The sequence below is a fragment of the Dipteris shenzhenensis genome, chromosome 21 (genome assembly GCF_047967505.1).
Source record: "Dipteris shenzhenensis isolate YYH24624 ecotype China chromosome 21, Dip_SZ_1.0, whole genome shotgun sequence".
NCBI classification, from domain to species: domain Eukaryota; kingdom Viridiplantae; phylum Streptophyta; class Polypodiopsida; order Gleicheniales; family Dipteridaceae; genus Dipteris; species Dipteris shenzhenensis.
The window spans coordinates 26818067-26841867 of NC_141616.1; the positions used below are offsets into that span (position 1 = coordinate 26818067).

Consider the following 23801-nt stretch of genomic DNA (forward strand, 5'->3'; position numbering starts at 1 on the left):
GACATAAACATCTCTCACCTATATTGAGCCCAAATACAATCACGTTTTTCAAGGTCAACATTAGAAGCTACAAACTCTTTTTACTCACTTTTATGCAACATCAAAAAACCCCTACAATTTAGTAACGAGGTAACTAGCTGGAAACAATCGAGGATGCTAAAACTAAGCAAAGTCAAGCACAAGTGAACTTGTGTTACAAGTGGTCACAGGGAAGTTTGAATATAGCTCAAGGAATCAAAATCCATGGCAACGAAGAATAGCTTGAGAGAACCATGTGTTGCTAAGCTTCCTCAAGCACCTTTTTCACCTAATCCAATGTTCATAACAAGAAGCTTCTCCAATTTTTCTAGTGAGGGCTCATTATGTGAAAGGTAGTTTTTTTTCACCCTTATCCTCCATTCGTCTATTGGCCATACCACCTTTTAGACATGTGCTGACTAACTATTTTACCTCTCTTCACTTCTCTCTCCCACCACATCTCCATCCCTCATTCAACCACTCAATCTTCTTATCCTTGGTATTTGAGCCTACCAAGCCTTAAGGAACCAATTGCATACATCCTTGACCCCAACACATAACTCACATTTGAGCATGTGCAAGTTGAGACAAACAATCATCTTTGGTATGTAAAACTCTACCTCTAGTACTCTTGAGGAAGTATTGAACCATTAAGAACATCTTAACTTTTAAGCACAATTACTTGGTTTTCAAACACCCTTGTTTGACGTCATCCATTGGAATGGATTGTCTAATTGAAGGCGATGTCCATCCATGCAATGGTGAGTTCAAAGAACGCATTTTGATCTTACAATTCAGCAAAAATAAATGTGGAATTTGGCAATCGTGGCGTGCAACCATGTATGGATGTAGCAAGAGAAATAACACACATATTGCTAAGCAATCACCCACTCACCCCAACAATTTTGTTCGTGCATTGATTCTCATTTTGCATGTAATACTTTTCATTTAAACTACAAGGTACACTTCTCACATGAAAAATGTTGATTTGATCCAAGATGTCCATTGACAACCTCTATGTGTGCTCACACATGCGCACATTTATGTGCGTGCATGCGTGTCTGTCTACACACGGGCATGCATGTGTATGTACCTTATGTGCGTACATGTGTGCATGTACATGTGCATATACATGCAAATGTGTGTGTTGTTGTGTGCGTGCATGTGCGCGTGTGTAAGGCATGCATCATGTCAACTAGTTGTATGTTTGCATTTCTTAAGACACAAGAGTCTTCATTCACACACAACTACTACCTTAAAGACAAAAGAGTCTTTACTCACATCACTACATTATTTGGAAAAAGTTGTGCGCGTGTGTGCATGTGTTGTGCACGCATGTGTGTGTGTGTGTGTGTGTGTGTGTGTGTACATGGGTAAAACCAAGGTTACGATCTTCTACACTAATAATGTTCACGCTCAACACGAGTGTTTCACAAATGAGTGAATTTTCACATGCCCCAAATTTACCATGAAGCCGTATGAAATGCATAACTAGAGGGAATGCACTTTCAACATGTTAACATCAGATCACTCCTCTTCAACTTGATCACAGCCCTAAATATGCAGCTGCTTTTTGGACAATGGCAAAGCACAAATGGTGCATTAGCTACACATGCAATTAGTGTGTGCTTCAACCTCTTCAAGTTGCCATAAAAAATACTATTTCTACACGAATTGAAACCTGATCCAGTCCTTTTACAACAAGGCATATGTGAGTAAAACAAGGCATCCATCCGCAACCACGAGGTGTGCCGCACAGGTAAACAAGAAAACTGGTCCTCCAGCATATCTGCATCATTGTATTTTTATCATTCGATTAAGATTGCTAACTTTATAGAGAAAGCACCCTTAGATGAATATTCACTTGGATATAACTTCTTTCATTTATTCCTGTAGCAACTAGCTTCATTGCTACAACAAAGCTGTACTGAATTCTCAAAAAGCCTGCTTCAACTGCTATTTTCTGTATTCAGGTACTGTATGAGGCACATTTTGTGGCATAAAAGAATCCCCATTTTTGCTCCCCTTTTTCACATCTGTTGAGCTTTGCTTTCCACCCTGTCACGATGGCCGTGTAATCCTCCTAATAGTCAAAATGTACTTCTTTAGTGAGAATTACAATGCTCACCTCTTTATACCAGTAGAGAACTTCACAACCGTTTCAAGACTACATACCACAGAACTGGGTTGGGGGGAGGAAGAGGGGGAGGGGACTTTTTAAGGAAGGCAAACACAAGATAAATCAGGGTAGCAAAAATTGCAATATTTGAAGTAAAGCCACACTCTTAGCATCAAGGACCAGGACCTTCGAGAAAGATGAGGACAACCTATTGTGATTCTAGCCAACCAGAATGTCAGCCTTGCTTTGACTGTTACTAATAACTATTAGGTTGGCAGACAAAAGTACCTTACATTTGCATAGCAATGTCTCACCTCTGAAAAATCCGATACAAATGACTGTTTATTATTCTCAAAACGTGCAAGCTCCTGCTGCAATATTTTCACAAACTGCAATTTCCAGAACTTTGGTTACAAACAACTAAAGTCTCCAACAGCCAAGCCAACACCCCCCCCCCCCAAATTTCCAGAACTTTGGTTACAAACAACTAAATTCTTCAACAGCCAGGCCAACACCCCCCCCCCCACCCCCCCCAAAAAAAACAAAACAAAAAAATACAACAAAGGAAAAATACAACTGGTGACATGGCATCACCTGGATTGTTCGATCCTCTGCTATCACTTCATCAAAACCAGCATCTTTGATCATCTAGAGAAAAATGAAGTCAATAAAAACAGTAAGACACAGAGAACTTTGTGGAAACCAATCAGCATGATTGAGAAAAGGTATAAATACCTGGCCATACTGCCCCACATCATGTAGATCATATCCTCGATCGTTGATGTAATTTGCAAAGTCCTCAGATGGGAGACCTGAGGACTTGCAGTAGTCAGTGATAAGAAGCTTGCCGTTGGGTTTCAGCCATTTATGCATCTTTTTGAAAAGGGATGGCTTGTCCTGTGACAATACAGCAGACATTGATTATTGGCAAATCGTTAACAAAGTGGTCATCAGATGTTGCCAGAGTAGCAAATCCATGACTTTAACCTGTTTTGAAAATCCTAGGTTATCAAGAAAATGGTGATTAGAAATTTCCCGTAGCCCTGCAGCACAGATAAGAGTTCCGAACCACTAGGGTGTGAACTCGCCTATACATCATACCTGCAGGAGATCGAGTCGGAGGAGCACTTTGCTTTCAGATGCCCTATTTATTATGCCATCCGAGGCCGGTACCACTGCCTATTCCGCGACGGATTCGGCCCCCTCACACGCATGCTGCAGTTCCCGGACCAGCGGTGCCTAGCGGCTTTCTTACATGAGATGACCCGCCACCGAGATGCATCTCTCCGGGCACGACAGCATGCGCAGCCCACAGCGTGAGGACACTCAACGATCCATCACTGATTTCTTCCAGTCACAGGATACCTCTCCTCAATCTAGCCGACGACGCGGACGTGAGCGAGAGCCAGAGCCACGATAGCTACGCCAGCGGACAGACTCACACATCCGGGTCCATGACATCCCTTCTATGCTCTCAGCACGCCCTACCGGGGTCACCGTCGCTCTCGTTCTTCAACATAGGGCCTCCCGCCGCCCCTGACGACCGAGCTCGACTAGGCAACGTGACGTCAGAGGCCAATCATCCATCGCAGGGTTTTTTCGACCTCCCATTTGACGGGCCCTCTATGATTGGCCTCTGACGATCACCACAAGCATATATATATATTTGTATCTCCCCCCTTCTGCTCCATTTTTTTGTGCCATTTTTTGTATCATCTGGAGATAGATACACATTTTTTGCACCAGGACTAGACACACCGTCCTTCATAACTTTTTTGAAGAAACGGTTGGCCGGACCGTTTTGAGACCGCCACCGTTATGCTCATTGTACTAGTTATCTTTAGTCTCATAGACCTTCACGGTCTCCCAAAGACTTTAATAAAATTTCTTTCTTTCTTTCTCCCTCAGCCCCCCCTCTCTCCCTCCGCTCAACTACCTCTCACTGTCTCCCTCTCTCTCCTGGCGCTAAGGGAAGTCAGTGCGAGGGGGTGTTTGAAAAGATCATTGATCCAACTGTGATCCCCCAGAGCATGACAACAAATTGAGCTATCTTGACATCCAAAGTAGGAAACCAGACGCATACTCACAGAATTTTTAGCAGCACAAACCTTTGTATGGGCGTATACTCTTGCATATGCAAATAAATCCCCCTCCCTAAAAGTACATGTAAGAAAGCACTGTTTCACTCTAGTCTCTCCCGATTTAAACCATAGGCAAGTTGAAGCCTGACAATTTTACCAAACAAGTGGCAGAAACTGACCTAGAATATGGAAATGCCAAACATAGACACCCGACACTTAAACAGACAAAGTATAGCGTCCTAAAGTACAAACTGAAAATTTAATAGCGCATGCGCCTGGGCTGTTATAAGAACAGAGACGAGTGGATCTCAACAAGTCAAAACATCGCCTGAAGGATGAAAGCAATACCTAAAGAAGAAAACGACCCCCTTATCTTCAGATCAAGCTAAATCATACGAGATAATCATTCTTAGTATTAAATCTCTAGTCTCAAGAAGCTAAGGAGTTTCAGAGAATCTTTGGAGTTCTGTTTCGCAGCAGGTACGATAAGCTGACGGCACAAATCCATAGAATTCTGGTCAGTGACAGGATGGGACATTGAGCTTGGACTAGGATGGATAGAGAAGAAGGGAACCACAGCCGAATATTTGGGATGCCAGGAAGCGTAGACATAACTCTCACCCAGCTACCCAGCATTTGCTCTAGTAACGGAAGAATCAGAAAGGAATCTGCTCTATTGGAGCTCCACCAACTACATCTAGCCTCTAGAACCCTGGTGGTAAACCAAGATTTATTAGCATCCGCATGGTAGATCGATGATTGCATCTTGTTGGTGCTCCTCTTGTCCATGTATTGGTTAGCTCAAGAGAATGATCTCGAAATTGACTCTGGTGGCATAGTTCATACAGGGGCAAGCATAGCTTGGAACACCATCATCTTAACTATGCACAAGGGCGGCCCCAACACTAATGCTTTTAACATTCAGTGTAGAGCCTTTCATACGTACATTGGTGATTAGAGGATGACTGTCTACCAATAAGCCGTGGAATCAGATTCAGGATTGCATTCCTCTAGAGGTACTGAAGACAAGATGGAGTAACAGCTATTATGTTCACGCCTCACTCTCCATCAGACATCTACAGATTCGGCTTGGGACCTTATAGCCAATCTCAAATACAGAGATCAAACGTACAGAGGCTCTATCTGGTTATTGAAGAGATTTCATACCCAAATGTCCTTTTTGGCCTATGAAGGCTTCTTATGCAAGCCTTGTGCCTTTGGTGAAATAAACGCATTCACTAAGGCCATAAAGGAGCACTTTTCTAGAAACCCGAGACCAATACTTACTTTAAGCTACAATCATCGTCAGATGTTTAAATACATTTTTCTCCTCGCAGCTCCTATCAAACTGAAGCTTGAGTTTCTTTACTAGTGAACAGTCCGTAAGAATAAAACAAAAACTGCAAGCATAATTATTTATTATGGGGATAGAAAGATACTTACATTGATATGCAAAAGAGTATCCCGGCTGTACATGACATCAAAATAGTTTGCAGGAAATTCTTTCTTCGTGCAATCTGCTATTTCAAACTGCACAGTGCATTGGCGTCCAATCGCTCGCTCCAAAGCTAAAGATATCATGTTCACAGATAAATCAATTGCTACAACTTCCACATCATAATTTTCTGCCATGAAGAAGTCGCCTCCACCGATGCCACATCCAACATCCAACACTTTTTGACCAGTTTGTAGCTGCAAGTTCTTGACAAAATCTTCTGTGGTTTCTGTAGCACAGAAAAGTCGCAATCTTTTTAGTCATTCCCATTGGACCTATAAACATGATTTTACATGTAAAACAGCACAAAATTATCAAACTACAGGAGTGATAAGCCTTCATCTAGAAGCTGACATAAAGAAATACACAATGCACATAGAAGAATCTTGCTAACCTTTTCCACCAGTGCTCACAAAGCCTTCCCCAAAAATCCACTCATACCGCAATATTCCGTTCAAACTGTGTTGTGATGTGTCCAAAAACCTCTGAAAATTTCTTTCCTCTGGACCTAAAGACTTCACTTTTTGCCAGAGCCAGCAGATCTGGCAAACAACATATTCTCTCAGATCTGGCATAGCTTTTTGTCGTATATCACAAGCCCGGAAAAATGCAAATACTGAACATATTGCAAGCATTTAGAGGCACTTTGTGCTACCTTGAAGTTACAGGTGAAGACATGATCGAAATTCAGTACCTGATTCTGATTGGGTTTCTTCAGAACATAAGCATTCACACATTTACAACTAATAAGTTGCAATTCTGAGTAGCTACCATCCTCTTCTTGTACAAGGCATTCTTGAAAGACCTGTGCAAAAAGATTATTTTGACAAACACCACATACCATCTCATCTTCAGTAACAGCTGGGCGTACAACATCAGAAGATTCAAACTCCGCAGTGCATTCAGTTAATAGTCAAATGTTGATAAAACCTTCAAATAGAAGCTCGGTTGTCGATAATGAGTGGGATTATTTTTTCGCTTGTGATCTCCAGATTGATGGAAGCACGATTCACGAAAGAATATAAATCCACCCCTCCTTACCCATGTGACCATTCTCTGTGCCAAGTCCTCAACCTTCACAACAGTATAAACTAAGCTTCAAACAATTATTGAACAACAGTAATATGCAAACCAATATAGTTAACTAGGCCAAGGTTTATTGGTTGAAGAAGCTGGTTGATCTTCGCATGAAGGAAGGTACAACTATGACCTCACACTTGAGTGAGTTCAATGCCATCTTTACACAGCTGATTGCACAGGGTTTGAATCTTGATGAGGAGTTCAAGGCTACCTTCTTGTTGTGTACCCTCCCTGAGAGTTGGGACACTTTCAAGACCACCCTGTCAAATTCAAATGTCATTCTTATGTATGCTGATGTGGAGAGCTCTCTCCTTATGGAGGAGATGAGCAGGAAAAATAACATGGGCAGCAAGTCTTCAAATGCTTTGTAGGTACAGGATAGAGGCAGGACTCAGCAGAAGGGGAGATCTGCTAGTAAGTCCAAATCCCGCAGTCAGTCCCGTGGCAAAAAGGATATTGAATGCTTTTATTGTGGCAAGAAGGGACATGTGAAGTCTAAGTGCTTCAAGTTCATACGGGATCAGAAAGCCAAGAAGGCTGAAACAAAGGATGCAGGCAGTGGAAGCAAAGGCAAAGGCAAGGCCAAGGCAGATGACTTGGATGCAGTGAATGTTGCAGCAGAGGATAGTGACAGTGACAGACATGATGTTTTATGCTCTTCTGCTGTAATTGCACATACTTTGGTTATTGATGGCCATGACATGCACACCTGGCTCTTGGATTCAGGCGCTTCTTTTCATGTTACTCCTCATAGGGAGTGGTTTACTTCCTACACAGGTACTCATGGAGTTCATCTTGGGAACAACTATGCATGTCAGATTGCAGGGATTGGCAGTATACAGATAGTATTCCCTGATGGACGCATATTTATGCTTGATGGTGTCCGCCATGTGCCGCAAATCAAGAAAAATCTGATTAGCACTGGCTTGTTGGATGACAGTGGTTACCACACCACATTTGGGGATTCCAAATGGGTGATTACTGATGGCCAGGTTGTAGTGGCTGAGGGTTATAAGAGTGATACCTTGTACCCTCTTTATGTTTCCAGTGTGGGTGATCATGTTGTTGCCATAACTGAGCTGCCAAAGGTTTCATTGTGGCATAGCCGGTTGGGACACATGTCTGTTAAAGGAATGCAAGAACTGTCACGTTTGGGTTATCTGCCGTCTCTTTCATTTTCAGATTTGCCTACTTGTGATCATTGCATATTTGGCAAGCATTCTATGACTCCTCATAAGAGGAGAACTCCCCAAAATAGAGCACCGCTTGATCTAGTGCACATGCTCTTTCTGGACAGCTGCTCTCATATGGGCTGGCAGAGGAGTGTCTTGTTTGCTGTACAGTCATAGGGTAAAAACCTAATCCTAATAAAACTTAAGAGTTTGTGGTGTGGCTCATCACTTCACACCCGCATCTTGAGTGTCACTCCTCTCTCTCTCTCTCTCCCCGTTGTTCTTCTCCACCTTTCCTTCCCCTTCAAGGACATCATCACGCTATCAGAGAAATGAAGACAAATGCAATGCATACTTAATCCCATTCATTTGGAAAAGTGCAAGCCAGCACACTGGTGGAAACAGTTTATCCAAAAAAGTAAGCAGTAAAGAAAGCCTATGCAGGAGGGGCCATTTCAATCTTTAAGTGAAGATTCAAACTCCTTAATATGTTCCGTTCGTTTAGCCCACTCAATTGCTTTTCCCCTCCCCTCCATTAGAAATCGACCAACAGAGGGTACGCACAGCGGCAAACTGATAGAATAGCCCAGGAGCTCACACAGTGTGTGTGGGGAGTGGAATCACAATATTTGCACAAGTCACCTTCTTTTTAGTAGGTGGAGGATGCAGAGATGCAAAAAGGCTCTTCTTAGAAGTGATGTGCTTTGAAGCACCACTATCAAAATACCAAGAATTCAGTGTTTGTTTGACACTAAGAGAGCATGCATCCTTTGAAGGATCATAAGTGCAAGTCAAAAAAGCATAAGGATCATCCTCAATAGTTGTAGTATCTGAACTACCCACTGAAAAATCTGAAATGCAAGACAAAAAGGCATAGTGCTCTTCCACAAAGTTGGCTGTAACATCTCCTCCATCATGTGCATGAGGAGCTGATGCATCTAACACAGCCATACCTACCTGAATCCCTTTTCTTTTCTTTAGCTATGCGCTTCTTGCATCCACCAATATAATGACCTGGCTTCTTACAATAGTGACAAATGCCCTTCTTTTTAGACTTATCTGCATCACCCTCAGCCTTATAAGAGGGCTATCCTGAATCAGCTTTATGCTGATGTGCGGGCTGATTGGCATGTTGCTTTGGCTGCCCTTTTTCCTTGGGCTTAAACTTAGAAAGCATGGCATGCTCGCCAGCCTGTATTACCATATTTCTGCGTGTCTGCTCTTCCTACAACAGAATTCCTACCAACTCGTGAAAAGAGAGAGGATTGCTGTCCCCCCTTAATGACAAATTCAACAAGGTGTGGAAACCAAGATAGGACTCAGGAAGAGAATTCAGAGTGGTGGTAATCATCTCTAAATCTGGAATAACTTCATCAATATTCAGCAATTACTCCCTCAAATCCTGAAGCTTTGTGAGGTGAGTATGTTAGGAAATGGAGTCAATTTGAGTGACTTTCAGTGTATTCTAGTATGAATTCTAGTCTAGTGTGTCCTATGGATGCCATGTGTCACATTGGGAGTTATCCCATATGCATAGGTGTTCATATGTGTGTGTGTGCTCTTATATAAGAGCTGTACTTGTCTAGTGTCAAATCAATCAAGTATCAAGAACAAGCTCTTTGGTCTACATGTGAGTACTCTTATTTTTGTTCATTGCTCATCATTTCATTATGTCTGCATTTGAGTATCACTTCCTCTCTCCGTAGACTACCCTCTCTCTCTCCCTCTCTCCGCCATGTTCCTTCATGTGGTATCAGAGCCACCTCTCCTGCCTTTCATCTTCCCTTCACCTAGCTCAACCTAGAGGATAAGGGAGGCCCGCAAATGAAAGCTACCCTCTCGCTCCAAGGTAGAGCTGCCCTCCCCTTTCCTTAGCCTCTCCATTGAAGTCCGATGCTGCTCCAGCCCGCCATCACTTTGATCTTGTACTCGAACCATCTCTTCAGCGATTGCCACACCTTCCCTTTGCTGGTCCAGCCTTCTGGACAGCTTTTGGATGAGTTTCATTGCGAGAATCGCTTGCTGAAACAAGAAAACAACTTTTCGATTGGGTGGTTTTGATCAACTCCAAATTTTCTTGCATATCTGCGGTCACTACAGCAGGGCGCCTCATCCTAGTGCAAAAGCCCCTTCAAAATCAGCTCCCATCCTCAAAACCACTGCTGGTTTTAGGGTTCCAGCCATCTTTTTAGACGTTTTCTGCTTCAAAACTGGTCGCCCTACTGAGGAGAAGCTTATCCAATACTCACAGCAAGTTTCCAGGTTCATCTTGTGCTGAAATCTCTGAAAAACTGTCAAAACTGTGATTTTTTACCTAAAAATCGACTTTTGCAATTTTAGCCCAGATTTTCAGTATTTTTTGGAGATTTTGGCATATTTAGCCTCTGATGCACTAGGGCTTACAGTTCTGCATGTGTCTGAGAAAATATCAAAAACCCTAATTTCAAAAATTAGGGCTTTTCTGATTCTTTGATTCCTACAGTTATATTACAGCATCCTCTATGTAAAACTCTTGAGGCTTGCCAAGAAATTTTGTAAAATCGTCACTATTTTGTAACATGTGTTCGGGGACATTATAAAATCAAGTGAAGTTACTCGACATTTGTAACTCCTTCCGGCACATTGAGAGTCATGACGTGATCTCCCTTCGTAGCTGCTCCTATGGCCTTCATCGACACATCATTCGAGGGCATTCTCGCCTGGTTCTTCACCGACATACCTCTTTGCATCAAGATGTGCACACTCTTGTGCGTAGATACTTCGGGCTCAGGGGTTCTCTGCCCTTGCTATGCATAAAATGAATGAAATCTTTTATATTTTTTATATGTTTGAGTTAAAGGTTCTTTGCCTTGAGTAGTCCCTCTAAAATGAATGTTTGGAGCGTCAATAAAGGTCCTCTACCTTGAATAGTCCTCCTAAAATGATGTATTTCTTTTATACTTTTGGTGTATTTTTGCCTTTATAGCATGCTGTGGAGAGATTCTGCTCTTCATTTGTCTCAGGTGATAAGAGATTGGAAGGAATTGGCCTTCTTAGAAGGCAAAAGGGGAAGTATTGGTGCTTCTTCAAATCTTGGACGCAGATTGCTAGAAGGTGATGGACAAAGAGTACTGAAGCCAGAAGAGTACCTGCTTGAGAACTCAAAGAGAGTTCATGGTCCAGGTTATCTGGAAATATTCGTTGGTTGCAGACCTTGCCAAAGGAAGGACGGGTTGAAACAGACCCTTAGAGCATGGTGCCTAGAAGACTCCAGGTTGTTCACTCATTATGAGGGGGACGACTGGAAGATCGTGACGGCTGGATTGCTCGAGTTCGAAGGCAGGAACGTGACTAAAGGAGGTGGTGCCAGGAGGTGCTACCACAGATGGATGGGAGTAAGAGCCAAATCTAGAGAATCGCGAAGGGATGAGCATTGAGACCTTTTATTTACCTTCAACGGCAACCAAAAGTCATTGTACCATGGACAGCTATATTGAGAAGATCAAGTTGCCAAAGAATATCAACCAATGTGACCTCCATAGCCTTAGTACCATGGGTAAGTCATTTTAACAGCTATTCACAATAGTCAACAAGGATGCCAATGAGAAGTGCCTACTTACATGAATGTATCTTTATGGAAAAGTTGTTACTTAGTGGCACAAGTGGAGGAGGGGTCCCATTAAGACATTGATCAATTATCTGCAGCATAAGTGAGGCCAATTTTTCCAAGATATGAGGGACTAGAGTCTAGTTCTAGAGATCAATTTTTTGATAGAGTGTCTAGCAAAGTCATTGAATAATTGTGATAGTAGTCCAAGGTTGACCAGTTTGTCCATCGACACAAGAAGACATCCAATGGTGTGTTGGATGTTTCAACCCTTCAACTAATAAAGCTACATTCGAGCTTGCTTCAAGGAACGTAACCCTCAAATTCTACAGCACGACAACTAGAACTTAGTCTAAATTAAAACAAGAATCGAAACTTAGTTCAAATGGAAACATCGGCTTAACTCACAAGGACAAAGAGCTATTTAGTCCAAATAGAAACATAAGCACAATAAGGAGTGCATTCCTTGCACTGCCACAAAGGACTAGAGTAGCACAAGAGGCATTGTCCTCACTTGCATCCACCATCAAGCACAACGCAAAACACAAGGTAACATGCAAGGACAAAAAAATGGGCACAAATCACAGCTTTGTTAAGCAACTCCAAAATTTTGAATATTCAAGTAAAAGGTTTATGAAAGTGCCTTAAGCAAACAGGGAAGTAGCAGTAGAATTTTGCACAAGAAAATGGTGTCCAACGCACCTCTTAATCTGACAAATACATCAAAAGCCAATTTGAAAAGATGCAATCCTTGGATGTTGGCGATATTTTCAAGCTCTCGCTAGAAGTCACATCCGCGCAAACAAATTCAATGTTTCCAAGATGCCCATTAATCTCTTCATTCTGCAAATGTGCAATTTGCAACCAATAATTGCGAGGGAGTCACGCAACTTACATCTTGGGCTCGCCATGGATGGTGTGAATCCTTTCGGGTTACGCTCAACATCTTGGTCGACATGGCCCATAGTCTTGGTGAATTACAATATCCCACCATGGCTAACGATAAAGAAGGGATACCTCATGCTTGCACTACTTGTGCCAGGGAAGTACAAGGCCAAAAATATGGACGTATACATGGCACCTTCGATAGAGGAGTTACAGATCTTATGGAGAGGAGTGCGGGTCTTTGATATTTCCAGAGCTCCTAGACATACCAATGATATTTTGGTTAGGGTTATCTTGATGTGGACCATGCATGACTACCCAGGATATGGAGAGTACGCAGGTACGTGGTTGTGTCTTTACATGTATAATACTAGGATTATTCTTTTATGACTCTCTTTCGCATGCATGTCTTATACTAACACATTCATGCACACGTGCAGGACTTGTTACAAGTGGGTACCATGCTTGTCCTGTTTGTGGACCGGGTTTGAAATCCCTTGCACTATACTCCAAACATATGAGGAAAAATGTTTATGAAGGTCATGCTCGATACCTTCCACTGGACCATCTCGCGCGTGGAGGTCAGCTTGATCCACCACCATCATATTTGAAGGCAAGTGACTGGATTCAAGCTTGGAGGGCGAATGGAGAGGAACCTCCTCATGGTATGAACCTCCTCCTTGGGGTCAGTTACAAATCAATCATCTCTTGGATCCCAAGCATATCTTCAAGAATGTGGGGGCTACTATTTGGGCACACTTGGTTAGTTCCAAAGACTCGAGAGGAGTGCGAGAAGACTTGCGTGCTATGAATAGGATGTCTCATTTGTGGCCCCCAGTGCGTGCTTCAAGAAAAGTTATCCTCTCGAAAGCAACATGGATCCTCTCTACGAGAGAGGAGGGAGTGGTCAAGGCGGACATTGCCTCTTTTCAAACACCCACAAGGTACATGTGTTGCTTGAAAGGAGCATTTTCAAAGGACAATAAGCTTAGTGGGCTCAAGTCCCATGATTAGCACAAGGTGTTACACGTATTCTAAGCTGTAGGATTAGTGTACCGATAATCGTGATGCGTTAGTGTAATTATGATTATGTTATATTGTTGACATGACTTCTTTGTTGCTTTGATAGTTCATCCTCCCAATTACAATAAAAGGGTGCTTACAAGAAGATGTTAGAAATTCTATATTGAAGATCAGTGGTATTGTGATGTATGCTTACTATCAAATCACATTGATTGCATTTTCTTCAATTTAAGATGAATAATGTGTAGACTGATTATGAATATATCTTACATGGACATGTGAAATAGTGGATATCTCAAAAAGAGATCTCCATATTAAGCATCGAGAAGGCGAGGGTGGAATCCATCGAAGCCATATGCTTGCTTGAGAAGCACTTTCCCTCGAGCATTATGACAACTCAAGTGCACTTGCTTGTGCACATAGTTGATGAGGTGGCCATTGCAGGTATCGTCCATAGTCGGTGGATGTTTTTTCGAGCGGTTTATGAAAACTTTAAAGGGATTTGTAAGACAAAGAGCAAGACCAGAAGCAAGCATGGCAGAGGGATGGCTTGTGCAAGAGTGGAGAAATTCAATAAGTTTTGTATCCTCAATAGCAAAGCAATAGCAAGGAGATGCAGAAGTGGATTGAGAGATATGAAGCAGCCAAAGCAAAAAGAATAAATGCAAGAATGAGATTCAGAGTAATGTACAGGCGATTGCAACCATATCCACGAGATCTCGCCCTTCTCCCCACTCACATGTCACTTGATTGGCTACAACTAGCTCTATGTAAATCCGAACGCGATGGAGAGACAATAAACGAGCGCGAGCGAGAGTTATCATCTGGATGTATGGTGCATGTAAGTTTCTTACCCAATGACATAATTAAGTAATTATTTGTGACAATATATGCTATAAAATAGATGCATCTTCATTGTTTTAATGATGCTCTTTTACAGTACAAAAATTACAGTGCATTATGGTCATATGGATGACATTTTCGTGTGGAATGCATTGATTCAAAGAGATTCACGTATGATTGTGGAGTCATGGCTAACTTCACACAAGATAGTCGAGCAAGTGCTTCGGATACCAATCTTCTCTCCTCATAGTTGGATTATTGTGGAACCATACGCGACATCTATGAAATTGATTTCAGACAATTTAGTATTTTCATTCTTAATGTAAAATGGTTTAGAACTATTTACAATGGTCCCCATGCGACAGTGAGAAAAGACAATAGCGGTTTCTTTGCAATAGACTCCACCAAACTTTGGACCGATGAAAGTGATACTTTTTTTCTTCCCGAGCACTGTGAGCAAATGCATATTAATGATTTAATTAATCAAAGGTTTTGCTTTTAAAGATCCATTAATACATGTACTTAAGCATAATTTCATATATATAATTGATGGCATTTGGCACAATATAGGTGGTTTTTCATCTGGATCGTTCTGATCCAAGATGGTGGTACGTGATCCAAGTTGCACCACGAAGTAAGAAAAATTCTGAAGATAGAGATGTGGATATGGAGATGCCACTACCAATGCCGGATACAATTGATCCAGATGGATCTAGCAAAGAAGATGAAGATCACAATATGAGCCAAGAGGAAGATGCGCATAATGACATCATACGAGAGGAAGATGGAGATGACGATATTGAGGAAGAAGATGATGATCATCAAGAATCACCACACTTTATTGAAGAAAATGATGAAGTACTCTTAGGTGAATGTACGATGCTAGAGTATGATGATGATATAGGAGATCAACTCGATATAGAGTTAGAGATAGACTTGTTTGGTGCGTTAAACTTGGCTCAGGATGAAGCCGTTGATGTAAATGCTCTTCATTGATTTTTTTCATCTCAAACTTGGACATGTATATATGAGCTTCAAAGGCTTGATGTACATGCTCTTGTACTTTTATTCTCTCAAAGGATCCTATAGTACATGCTCAAGTTTCATATATCCAAGTAACCTAGTGGCTCTCTGATGAGAGAGAGAGAGAGAGAGAGAGAGAGAGAGAGAGAGAGAGATGTATTAACATTTTAAAGATGAGTACTGAGAACCCGTGCTTTGCACGGGAAAACATACATGACCAGCCTCAACCACTCCCCATCTGAAGGTGGATCTTCCCTTGGCTAGCCAGTAGAATGATCGATTCATAAATTGCTAGTCAATTCACCTTGCATACTTGGATTGGTTGTTGAAATTTTGGCTAAGTCTTAACCCATGGCTTTGAGACTTTCCATCTCCTCCTTTCATTCCATTAACCTTCCATTTCCTCCTTCCTCCCAAAGTTGAACTTCCATCTCCTCCATTCTATGAACATTCTTTCTCCTCCTTCCCCCTAAAGCCGCCTCTTGTCTTTCCACCTCCTCCCCACTCAAAGCCTTCCTCGTCTTTCCACCTCCTCCTCTCTCCAAGCCTCCATCCAAGAGTTCATTCTTTGTGACATGTGGCAAGCTCTTCTCCTCCAAGCTGCCACGTGTCTCTTTTTTTTTTGCGTGTTCGTGGTTAATAGGTTGAAGATGTCTCACGAGCCGATGAGATAAGGTACAATTAGAAAAGGTAACTCATACAAGCCACCATGGGAGGCAAAGGGCTCGCTAGGCCCTTACTGAATGCTATATAAGAAACTCAAAACACCAAACTAGTACTCGAAAACACAAAAATTGAAAAAACCTAAGATGACAAGAGATGTGATCCAGTATCACATATGATCATGGTGCCTTAGCAGCTCTATAGTGGGATGCAAAGATATCATGTATCTCCTTCTGTTACGTCACTTGGAGTCCTTTTATCTTGCACATGTGCGAAGGGATAAGTTTTTTTTATTGTTTGATTGATCCTCTCCAAGCCATCAAGGGTATTAGGAAGGTTGCAAGCATGATCATGTTGTTGCTAAGGCATTGGAAGGCGAGTGTGAATAGAAAATGAGCCCTCTTGCCTTTCATGATGTCCACAAATTGGCACTGGGATCTCATTTATCGAAAGTGTCTTATTATTGGCATAGTTGTGTTCTCAAAGCACTGTTTGTTATCACTGTCGTGTTCTCCCTTTTCATTTGCATGTTAAAGCCATGATTTGCAATACCTGTTCCAAATTTTCTGAAGTGCGTTGGAATTCGTGCTCCCACACCCTCTTCATCACACACACGTCCCTCAATTTCTAGAAACTCTCATACTGCAGTCCACGTCCCCAAGTTTCCAGAAACTCTCACACTCTAGTACATGTCCCCCAATTTCCAAAAAACTCTCATACTTGAGTACACGAAAGGCGGGAGGTGAGAATGTAGCACGTGGAATAAAATCGACAAGTGTGGAGAGTGTGCATGGAGTGGATGGGAGGGGGGTGGGGAAATTGTGGCACGTAAGGGGGAACTCAAGGGGGGTTAAGGCAAAGGTTAAGTTTGGGGGGGGGTGGGGTAAGGTATCCTATTGAATCTTTCGAAGGGCAAAGGCGGGCTAGCTATAAATATACGTCTTCTTCTTCACTTTTGCTTTGCAGTCTTTGCTTCTGAAGCTCTGGCTATGGCGGCCTAAGCTCCCCCATGCAGCAGAAAGGCTCCCCCCACAACCGTCGCTCCCGTAGCTTCTCCCGTTCCCGCATCGCCATTGAAGGATCTTGACCATAGCGCGTATCTTCATCCCCCCCCCCCCCCCCCGCCATGGATCGCTCCAGTAAGTCCTCTCTTTGCCCTTTCCCCTTCCTTCCTTTCCTGCATTTCGGTGTCATTGTCTCCTCCTGCATTCTCGTCGCTTCGTTTCCTCTTTCCTGCCATCGCGCGCCTGCAGCAGTGACGCTTGCGAAGCACGCTCCTCTTCTTTACGCTCAGCTCAAAATGCTGTTAGCCTCCTTGCTCATTGCGAGGCCGTGCAATTTCTTGCCGAGCTTCCTTTGTTCTAACTAAAGCTCCAGGCGTCATTGTAGCCGCAATTGTAGCCGCGCTTCATGCTTTGAGCACTCTTTTTGGTGTGCGTGCGTGCGCGTGCGTGTTTCTATCTCCTTTCTCTGTTTCTAGCTCGGTGGGCGGCCGGCTCTTCTGATTTTCTTCCTACAAAAGGCTGTTGGTGTCTATCCTGACGCTAATATATGTCACACATTGTCGTCGATGAGCCGACTCACGGTACTATATATTTATATTTCGGGGCTACCTCCGTCTCCTCTTTCCCATTCCGGTAACGTGTCTTGTTGAATCTCGTGGTCACGTGAAGTTTGTGGTAAGAAGCTCTGTTTGTTACTTATGATCTGCGGCCGTCTCTGTCAACAGTACAGCGAAGCCTTCAAAGGGAATACTGGAAGGAACATTCTGCTGTTTTGAGCGTGGAGGCCATGATGCTGGATAGCAAGGCCTCGATACTTGATCAGGAAGAAAGGCCAGAGGTATAACTTTTTATCTAGGGAAGAATAATTCAATCGAAACGGAAGATCGAACAATGCTATTGAACCTACGCAAACAGAGGTAGAAGGCAGGCCAGGAGGCCGAACTAATTATCGCTGTCCATTGGATCTGCAACGTACTTAGTTATGTATTTGCCGCATATTGAAGTGCATTGTAGGTTGTTGCGAGGGTTCGTGCTTACGTGGTCTTCTTGAAAGTCACTTATCCAAAGTTTCATAAATGAAAACTTGCCCTTGAAAATCTTTCTTGCATTGCTATTGCTATGTTTCAATCTAGCTTGTTGGGTGGGAACAGCTAAAGATAGAAATGGCTGTAAACGTGTGGCGAAGCAAATCTTGTGTTCTATATGTCACTATTACTGTACATCTTCTAATTTAGGTATATATGCATCATGCCGCGTGAAGATCTGACCCTATGAGATGCTTCACATTGCTCATATTTTTCCAGATTCTTTCCTCCCTCCCTCCTATCCAGGGGAAGTCTCTTGTGGAGTTGGGAGCTGGTATTGGTCGATTCACAGGGGAACTTGCTAAGCTTGCTAGTCATGTACTAGCTTGTGATTTTATGGATCATGTCATTAAGAAGGTAACAGTAATGCCAAATGCGCCAAAGTTTTAGCTTGTCATTTTATTCATCAAGAAGGTAACAGTAGCCAAAGTTTTAGCATTCCTGCTTAATGCATTGATCTCCTTCGCTTCATATCTTGATGTGGGCATGGTATTTGGTGCAGGCAACATCTTCTGGAGCAACCTATCATAATTCAAACATACATAGGCTTCGAATAATGATGATCCTCAAAGCAACAAAGAAGTCATGTCACTAATCCTACAGCTTAGAATACCTCTAAGACATTGAGCATGCTTAGAATCCTAAAGCTTGACATTGAGCAAACATTTATAGACTCCTGCATTCTTTGAATTAGAGTGACAGAAGTCTGTATTTGTTTGCTCAATGGTAGGCTATTGAAGCTTCACGTGGGAAAAAAGAGAAGGAAAGAGAGAGAAAAAGAGAGGAGAAAAAGAGCAGAGAAAAAGGAGAGGAGATGAGAGAGAAAAAGAGAGAAAGTGAAAAGAGAAAAAGTGGGGATAAAAGAGAAAAAAAGAGAAGGAAAGAGAGGAGAAAAGAGAGGAAAAGAGACGAAAAGAGGAGATAAGAGAGAAAAAGAGAGGAGAAAAGAGACGAAAAGAGAGGATAAAAGAGAGAATGATAAAAGAGAGTCAAATCAAACATACATAGGCTTCAAATAATGATGATTCTCAAACATACATGATGATTCTCAAAACAAACAATATCCAAATAATGAGTCAAATTAATGCGGGAACCGTACCTCATTAAGGCTTGTAATCTCATTTTTTAAACTATTTTATTCTTTAAGTTCCAATCTAATTTCCAATTAATATGGTTTCACTCTTAGAATCAAAGCTCGAGCATCCCATCAGTGGAGGTGAGCGGTGATGATGAGGGATTAGGCCTACACAACTTCGACGAGGGCCAGAGATCAGGTGTAGCTCATGAGGGCCAGGGATCTCAAGCGCAGCTCACAAGGGCCAGGATCAGGCACAGCTCATGAGGGCCAAGGATCAGGCCAGCAAGATGAGGATGAGAACGACGACGATGATTCGGATGAGCAGTAGTAGTAGTAGTAGTACTTTGCATATACTTCGCCATGTATATGCTTTTGTATATCGGCTCGTTTGAGCGATTTTGTATCACCTTTTTTGAAAGGGTAATTTTGTAACAAACAATGTTGTATATCTTCGACATGTATATGCTTTTATCGCTCGATCGGTTTATTTGAGCGATTTTGTATCACCCTTTCCACAAGCGAAATTTTGTAATAAAAACTTTTTGTTGTAATTACTAAATGAAAAACGTTAGTGGGGCAAAACAGGGCTTGTTGTGGCCCTGTTTAGCCCCACTAACGTTTTTTTTAAGCTTTTGTTAATCGTCGCTATATAGTGACATTTACGAGTGTCGCTATATAGCGGCGTTAACCAACGTCGCTATATAGCGACATTTATTAGCGTCACTATATAGCGACCATTCTTTTTCCATGCTTACAGCGACGTAAATAACGACCTTTGCGCTTGTCAAAAAAAAAATTGTGTAAAAAACGTTGGTATTTTTGTCGAACTCCATATCACTTTCTTTTGTACAAGTGTTACTTTGTGCTCCTAGAACCAAAGTCTCGATAAAACAGCACGTGACTGCCATGCAACCACACCATCAACCAAACAAGTATCAAGAGTGGACTGCACACCAATGAAGAGCCAAGTCATGCTACGAACTGCACAATGTTTATACTTGGAGCACTATACAAAATGCAAGGCAGAGGCACGAAGCACTTAAGTGAGCAGATGACTAATGAAGCAACGCTAGAAGTAAAGAGGTGAGTCAACGTCAAAGCTGCATGCAACAATGGACAACAGTAGCTTTAGTAAATAACTACCTCCGCACGGAGATCAAAGGAGCTTCTACTATCTGCTAGTGGGCAGCTAACACTACAAGGCATAGGCCATTTTTCGACGAAAATACTGACACTTTTTACATTAAAAAAAAAAAATTTCACGGGCGCAAACGTCGCTATAAGAGTCGCCCGGGAGCCCAGGGCGCCACCGTGGGATGGGGGCGTGACGGCGTCGGGTTGGAGGCGTGGGTGTGCCTGGTGTCGCCGGGGAGCACCATGCGTCCCGACCCGACCCAGGAGCCCGGGGCACCACTGTGGGACGGGGGCGCGGTGGCGCCGGGTTGGAGGCGTGGGTGCGCGAGGTGTCAGGGGCACGGCAGTGTCAGGTTGGAGACGCAGGGCGTGGCCGAGAGGCATGACAGCGTTCGAGGTGCGACGTGGGTTCTCGGGGGGCGCCATGCATCCCGACCCTACTCGAGAGCCCAAGGCACCACCGTGGGATGGGGGCACGGCGGCATCGGGTTGGAGGCGTGGGTGCGCTTGGCGTCGTCGGGAAGCACCACGCGTCCCGACCCGACCCGGGAGCTCAAGGCGCCACCGTGATACGGGGGCATGGCGGCGTCGGGTTGGAGGTGTGGGTGCGCAGGGCGTGGTCGGGGACGCGACAGCGTTGGGTTGGAGGCGTGGGTGCACGCGGGCACATGGGAGGTGCGGCAGCATTCGGGGTGCCACGTGGGTGCTGGGGGGCGCCACGCATCCCGACCCGACCCGAGAGCCCGGGGCACCACCGTGGGATATGGACGCGGCGGCCTCGGGTTGGGGGCGTTCCACCAAGATCTGCACTGGGAGCCGTTTCACTCGGGCTCGCGCCCGGAGCTACGCCACGACCCCCATGCCCTCCTACTCATCGGGGCCTCGCACTCGCCCCGATGGCCGGGTATAGGTCGCGCGCTTCAGCGCCATCCATTTTCGGGGCTAGTTGATTCGGCAACTGAGTTGTTACACACTCCTTAGCGGATTTCGACTTCCATGACCACTGTCCTGCTGTCTTAATCAATCAACACCCTTTGTGGGATCTAGGTTAGCGCGCAGTTCGGCACCGTAACCCAGCTTCGCCGCGCCCCCGTCCCATGGTCGCGCCTCGAGCTCCTGAGTCGGGTCGCGACACGTGGTACCCCGAACGTTGCTGCGCCCCCGACCACACCCACGCCTCCAACCTGCCGCGCCCCCCGGCCATGCCCTGCACACCTGCACCTCCAACCCGACGCTGCCGCGCCCCCACGATGCCTCGTGCACCCACGCCCCCGACCGCGCCCCACGCACCCATGCCCCCAATCCGACGTCGCCGCTCCCTGTCCCACGGTGGCACCCCAGGCTCCCGGGTCGGGTCGAGACGCGTGGCGTCCCGAATGCTGCCGCGTCCCCCACCACGCCCCCGCGCACCCACGCCTCCAACCCGACGCTACCGCGTCCTCGACCACGCCCTGCGCACACACGCCTCCAACCCGACGCCGCCGCGCCCCCATCCCATGGTGGCGCCTTGGGCTCCCGAGTCGGGCCGGGATGCGTGCCGCCCCCGAGCACCCGCGTCGTGCCCCGAACGCTATCATGCCCCGCGTCTCCAACCCGACGCTGTCGCACCCCGATGGCCCCCGTGCACCCACGCCTCTAATCCGACGCCGCCTGGCTCTCGTCCCACGGTGGCGCCTCGGGCTCTCGGGTCGAGTCGAGACGCGTGGCACCCCGAATGCTGCCATGCCCCCTACGACGCCCCGTGTACCCACACCTCCAACCTAGCGTCGCCGCGCCCCCGTCCCACGGTGGCGCCCCAGGCCCCTTAGTCGGGTCGGGACGCGTGGCGTCCCGAACGCTGCTGCGCCTCGGCCATGCCCTGCGTAACCGTGCCTCCAACCAGATGCTGCCGTGCCCCCGACGATGCCTCGCGCAACCACGCCTCCAACCCGACGGCACCGCGCCCCTGTCCCACGGTGGTACCTCGGGCTCCCGTGTTAGGTCGGAACGCGCGGCAAGGCCCCGAGCACCCACAATGCTGCCGCACCCCCGGCCACGTCCTGCGTGCCCATGCCTCCAACCCGACATTGCCACGGCCCCGGCCACGCCCCGCACGCCCGCACCTCCAACCCGACGCTGCCGCGCCCCCGACGATGACCCGCACAGCCTCGCCTCCAACCCGACACCGCCGCGCCCCCATCCCACGGTGGCGCCTCGGGCTCCCAAGTCGGGTCATGACGCGTGGTGCCCCGAACGCTGCCGCACCCCCGACCACGACCTGCACACCCACGCCTCGCTATATAGCGACATTGGTAAACGTCGCTATATAGCGACGATCAACAAATCTTAAAAAAAAGGGTTAGTGGGGTTAAACAGGGCTTGCTATGGCCCTGTTTAGCCCCATTAATCCTTTTTTTTTTTTTGTAATTACAAAACAAAGTTTTTTAATAACAAAATTTCCCTTGCGAAAAGGGTGATACAAAATCGCTCAAATGAAATGATCGAGCAACAAAAGCATATACATGTCGGACATATACAACATTGTTTGTAACAAAATTACCCTTTCCAAAGGGTGATACAAAATTGCTCAAACGAGCAGATATACAAAATGACATACAGGGCGAAGAAAATGCTGCTACCACTACTACTACTACTACTCATCCGAATCCGAATTGTCCTCGTCTTGTTGGCCTGTTCCTTGGTCCTCGTCAGCTGCGTCTTCTCCCTCATCCTCGTCACGTGCGTCTGATCCCTGGCCCTGTTGATCGCTTGCCTCCGATGATGGGACGCTTGAGCTTTGACCCTAAGATTGAACCATATAAATCGAAAATTAGATTGGAACTTAAAGAATAAAACAATTTAAAAAGTGAGATTACAAGTAGGAGTAAACTTATACCGTGTGAGCAGCCACCTCAGCCCAATCGACCGTCGCTCCCATTGCCTCTTGCTCAATAAACCACGGCTTTGTTCCTATCCGAAATGCGCATCGCGTCTCTGCATCTGTAGGAAGATGACCCATCGCAGCTTGCTGTGGATCCAATTTACGAGAGTTAGAGTTAGCTAACGTGCATGTAATATGTAGTAAAACAAATAGAACAATACATTAAATGAGAAGAAGTAAACTTACCACGGTTGCCTCGAACGCCAACCGTCCGCCTACACCAAAGTGCAAAGTACCTACGACGTCCAGCCGTCTCTTCATAGCCCTCCTCTGACCCTTGAACAATTCGGGATTGTCCCTATTTTGCTTCTTAAAGAACTTCCAATCAGCTTTGTCTACCCAGCTGGGTTTAGCCAACCCCTGTAGTGATGGAAGTACGCAAGGTTGATCTACGATGCTTCAAGACCAAACCCATGCGCTCTCGCATATAATCCTCATTAAACTCCCAAATTGGCAGGTTAGGGTATTTTTGTTTTAACTCATCGATGACCGCCTGCTTCTTTTGGCCATCTTGATACCGCCAATCGGTAGCAATGCCACTCTTGAAGTGATGGCTCATCAACCTCCTCATGGTGGCCATCACTGCTTTGCC

The 23801-nt window shown here is 45.0% G+C and overlaps 2 pseudogenes across 2 annotated transcripts; one reads left to right on the forward strand and one right to left on the reverse strand.

Annotated features, from left to right (window-relative positions):
* Positions 1-1597: 1597 nt before the first annotated feature.
* Positions 1598-16594, reverse strand: LOC147888698 (phosphoethanolamine N-methyltransferase-like; annotated as a pseudogene). Its single transcript, XR_015542999.1, has 10 exons — positions 16541-16594; positions 12254-12394; positions 6644-6787; positions 6408-6518; positions 6108-6255; positions 5662-5942; positions 2873-3034; positions 2732-2785; positions 2452-2526; positions 1598-2101 (listed from the first exon to the last, which is right to left on the reverse strand). The product of XR_015542999.1 is annotated as a phosphoethanolamine N-methyltransferase-like (transcript).
* Positions 16595-16961: 367 nt separating this feature from the next.
* LOC147888699 (phosphoethanolamine N-methyltransferase 1 pseudogene) lies at positions 16962-18467 on the forward strand (annotated as a pseudogene). The gene is made up of 3 exons (XR_015543000.1): positions 16962-17127; positions 17718-17830; positions 18297-18467. The product of XR_015543000.1 is annotated as a phosphoethanolamine N-methyltransferase 1 pseudogene (transcript).
* The last annotated feature ends 5334 nt before the right edge of the window (positions 18468-23801 follow it).